Below are 5,000 nucleotides of genomic sequence, written 5' to 3'. Positions count from 1 at the left end.
ATTTGGACGCCTGGTCACCCGGCCTTCATTTCAATGGGGGATTTGGACGCCTGGTCACCCGCCATTCATTTCAATGGGGAGATTGGAGCCCTGGGCACCCGGCCTTCATTTCAATGGGGGATTTGGACGCCTGGTCACCCGCCATTCATTTCAATGGGGAGATTGGAGCCCTGGGCACCCGGCCTTCATTTCAATGGGGGATTTGGACGCCTGGTCACCCGCCATTCATTTCACTGGGGAGATTGGAGCCCTGGGCACCCGGCCTTCATTTCAATGGGGGATTTGGACGCCTGGTCACCCGCCATTCATTTCACTGGGGAGATTGGAGCCCTGGGCACCCGGCCTTCATTTCAATGGGGGATTTGGACGCCTGGTCACCCGCCATTCATTTCAATGGGGAGATTGGAGCCCTGGGCACCCGGCCTTCATTTCAATGGGGGATTTGGACGCCTGGTCACCCGCCATTCATTTCACTGGGGAGATTGGAGCCCTGGGCACCCGGCCTTCATTTCAATGGGGGATTTGGACGCCCGGTCACCCGCCATTCATTTCAATGGGGAGATTGGAGCCCTGGGCACCCGGCCTTCATTTCAATGGGGGATTTGGACGCCCGGTCACCCGGCATTCATTTCAATGGGGAGATTGGAGCCCTTGGCACCCGGCCTTCATTTCAATGGGGGATTTGGACGCCCGGTCACCCGCCATTCATTTCAATGGGGAGATTGGAGCCCTGGGCACCCGGCCTTCATTTCAATGGGGGATTTGGACGCCCGGTCACCCGCCATTCATTTCAATGGGGAGATTGGAGCCCTGGGCATCCGGCCTTCATTTCAATGGGGGATTTGGACGCCTGGTCACCCGCCATTCATTTCAATGGGAAGATTGGAGCCCTGGTCAATCCCTGAAGAGAGACGCTCTCCCCCTGGTCCATGGCGCTCTCCCCCTGGTCCATGGAGTCCCGCAAACGGCCAGCATCAAGCCCCGAAGACAGGCGCTCTCCCACTGGTCCGTGGAGCCCCGAAGACACGCGCCAACAGCCAGCATCAAGCCCCCAAAGAGAGGCGCTCTCCCCCTGGTCCTTGGAGCCCCGCCGACGGCCAGCGACAAGCCCCGAAGTGAGGCGCTCTCCTCCTTGTTCGGCACATGCACGCACACACACCCCTCCGCACGAGCCCCTGTGCGCCCGGCGCGCCCGCAGTTGGAAGAAGGGAAAGAGGGGGAAGAGCTGGAAGTGCTGGAAGTGCTGGAAGTGCTGGAAGTGCTGAAAGTGCTGAAAGTGCTGAAAGTGCTGAAAGTAAAGGGGAAAGCGGACAGCGGCCAGCGGACAGCGGCCAGCGGACAGCGGCCAGCGGACAGCGGCGACAGGCCAAATGTGCTGAGGGCGGCCGCCTATAGTGCTCCTATTTCGGCTATGGCAGGCGCTCTCCCCCTGGTCCATGGCGCTTTCCCCCTGGTCCATGGAGCCCCGCCAACAGCCAGCAACAAGCCCCAAAGAGAGGCGCTCTCTCCCTGGTCCATGGAGCCCCGCCAACAGGCATCAAGCCCCGAAGAGAGGCACTCTCCCCCTGGTCCATGGCGCTCTCCCCCTGGTACATGGAGCCCCGCCAACAGCCAGCAACAAGCCCCGAAGAGAGGCGCTCTCCCCCTTGTCCATGGCGCTCCAGGATGGGGGGGCCAAATGTGCTGAGGGCGGCCGCCTATAGTGCTCTTATTTCGGCTATGGCAGGTGCTCTCCCCCTGGTCCATGGCGCTCTCCCCCTGGTCCATGGAGCCACGCCAACAGCCAGCAACAAGCCCCAAAGAGAGGCGCTCTCCCCCTGGTCCATGGAGCCCCGCCAACAGGCATCAAGCCCCGAAGAGAGGCGCTCTCCCCCTTGTCCATGGCGCTCCAGGATGGGGGGGCCAAATGTGCTGAGGGCGGCCGCCTATAGTGCTCTTATTTCGGCTATGGCAGGTGCTCTCCCCCTGGTCCATGGCGCTCTCCCCCTGGTCCATGGAGCCACGCCAACAGCCAGCAACAAGCCCCAAAGAGAGGCGCTCTCCCCCTGGTCCATGGAGCCCCGCCAACAGGCATCAAGCCCCGAAGAGAGGCGCTCTCCCCTTGGTCCATGGCGCTCCAGGATGGGGGGGCCAAATGTGCTGAGGGCGGCCGCCTATAGTGCTCTTATTTCGGCTATGGCAGGTGCTCTCCCCCTGGTCCATGGCGCTCTCCCCCTGGTCCATGGAGCCACGCCAACAGCCAGCAACAAGCCCCAAAGAGAGGCGCTCTCCCCCTGGTCCATGGAGCCCCGCCAACAGGCATCAAGCCCCGAAGAGAGGCGCTCTCCCCCTGGTCCATGGCGCTCCAGGATGGGGGGGCCAAATGTGCTGAGGGCGGCCGCCTATAGTGCTCTTATTTCGGCTATGGCAGGTGCTCTCCCCCTGGTCCATGGCGCTCTCCCCCTGGTCCATGGAGCCACGCCAACAGCCAGCAACAAGCCCCAAAGAGAGGCGCTCTCCCCCTGGTCCATGGAGCCCCGCCAACAGGCATCAAGCCCCGAAGAGAGGCGCTCTCCCCTTGGTCCATGGCGCTCCAGGATGGGGGGGCCAAATGTGCTGAGGGCGGCCGCCTATAGTGCTCTTATTTCGGCTATGGCAGGTGCTCTCCCCCTGGTCCATGGCGCTCTCCCCCTGGTCCATGGAGCCACGCCAACAGCCAGCAACAAGCCCCAAAGAGAGGCGCTCTCCCCCTGGTCCATGGAGCCCCGCCAACAGGCATCAAGCCCCGAAGAGAGGCGCTCTCCTCCTGGTCCATGGCGCTCCAGGATGGGGGGGCCAAATGTGCTGAGGGCGGCCGCCTAAAGTGCTCTTATTTCGGCTATGGCAGGTGCTCTCCCCCTGGTCCATGGCGCTCTCCCCCTGGTCCATGGAGCCACGCCAACAGCCAGCAACAAGCCCCAAAGAGAGGCGCTCTCCCCCTGGTCCATGGAGCCCCGCCAACAGGCATCAAGCCCCGAAGAGAGGCGCTCTCCTCCTGGTCCATGGCGCTCCAGGATGGGGGGGCCAAATGTGCTGAGGGCGGCCGCCCATAGTGCTCTTATTTCGGCTATGGCAGGCGAGAGCCCCCGCTGGAGGTGGCACTCTGAAAATATTTCGAAAAAAGTTGACTTTGAAAAAATTTGAGAACCAGGATTGGGGGGCCAAATGTGCTGAGGGCGGCCGCCTATAGTGCTCTTATTTCGGCTATGGCAGGTGCTCTCCCCCTGGTCCATGGCGCTCTCCCCCTGGTCCATGGAGCCCCGCCAACAGCCAGCAACAAGCCCCAAAGAGAGGCGCTCTCCCCCTGGTCCATGGAGCCCCGCCAATAGCCAGCAACAAGCCCCAAAGAGAGGCGCTCTCCCCCTGGTCCATGGAGCCCCGCCAACAGGCATCAAGCCCCGAAGAGAGGCGCTCTCCCCCTGGTCCATGGCGCTCTCCCCCTGGTCCATGGAGCCCCGCCAACAGCCAGCAACAAGCCCCAAAGAGAGGCGCTCTCCCCCTGGTCCATGGCGCTCCAGGATGGGGGGGCCAAATGTGCTCACTGAGGCCGCCCATGGCGCTCCTATTTCGGCTATGGCAGGCGAGAATCCCCCTGGGAAGTGGCACTCTGAAAATATTTTGAAAAAAGTTGACTTTGAAAATTTTTGAGAACCAGGATTTGGGGGGCCAAATGTGCTGAGGGCGGCCGCCTATAGTGCTCTTATTTCGGCTATGGCAGGTGCTCTCCCCCTGGTCCATGGCGCTCTCCCCCTGGTCCATGGAGCCCCGCCAACAGCCAGCAACAAGCCCCAAAGAGAGGCGCTCTCCCCCTGGTCCATGGAGCCCCGCCAATAGCCAGCAACAAGCCCCACAGAGAGGCGCTCTCCCCCTGGTCCATGGAGCCCCGCCAACAGGCATCAAGCCCCGAAGAGAGGCGCTCTCCCCCTGGTCCATGGCGCTCTCCCCCTGGTCCATGGAGCCCCGCCAACAGCCAGCAACAAGCCCCAAAGAGAGGCGCTCTCCCCCTGGTCCATGGCGCTCCAGGATGGGGGGGCCAAATGTGCTCACTGAGGCCGCCCATGGCGCTCCTATTTTGGCTATGGCAGGCGAGAATCCCCCTGGGAAGTGGCACTCTGAAAATATTTTGAAAAAAGTTGACTTTGAAAATTTTTGAGAACCAGGATTTGGGGGGCCAAATGTGCTGAGGCAGGCCGCCCATGGCGCTCCTATTTCGGCTATGGCAGGCGAGAATCCCCCTGGGAAGTGGCACTCTGAAAATATTTTGAAAAAAGTTGACTTTGAAAATTTTTGAGAACCAGGATTTGGGGGGCCAAATCTGCTGAGGCAGGCCGCCCATAGCGCTCCTATTTCGGCTATGGCAGGCGCTCTCCCCCTGGTCAATTTCAACCCCTGGGCACCCGCCAGTCGATTTTGACCCCTGGGCACCCGCCATCCAATGTCAACCCCTGGGCACCCGCCAGTCGATTTCGACCCCTGGGCACCCGCCATCCAATGTCAACCCCTGGGCACCCGCCAGTCGATTTCGACCCCTGGGCACCCGCCATCCAATGTCAACCCCTGGGCACCCGCCAGTCGATTTTGACCCCTGGGCACCCGCCATCCAATGTCAACCCCTGGGCACCCGCCATCCAATGTCAACCCCTGGGCACCCGCCAGTCGATTTCGACCCCTGGGCACCCGCCATCCAATGTCAACCCCTGGGCACCCGCCAGTCGATTTCGACCCCTGGGCACCCGCCATCCAATGTCAACCCCTGGGCACCCGCCAGTCGATTTCGACCCCTGGGCACCCGCCATCCAATGTCAACCCCTGGGCACCCGCCAGTCGATTTCGACCCCTGGGCACCCGCCATCCAATGTCAACCCCTGGGCACCCGCCAGTCGATTTCGACCCCTGGGCACCCGCCATCCAATGTCAACCCCTGGGCACCCGCCAGTCGATTTCGACCCCTGGGCACCCGCCATCCAATGTCAACCCCTGGG

This window comes from Vanacampus margaritifer, unplaced genomic scaffold, assembly GCF_051991255.1.
Source record: "Vanacampus margaritifer isolate UIUO_Vmar unplaced genomic scaffold, RoL_Vmar_1.0 HiC_scaffold_65, whole genome shotgun sequence".
In the NCBI taxonomy this organism is placed as follows: domain Eukaryota; kingdom Metazoa; phylum Chordata; class Actinopteri; order Syngnathiformes; family Syngnathidae; genus Vanacampus; species Vanacampus margaritifer.
Note: the sequence above shows the minus strand (reverse complement) of the source record.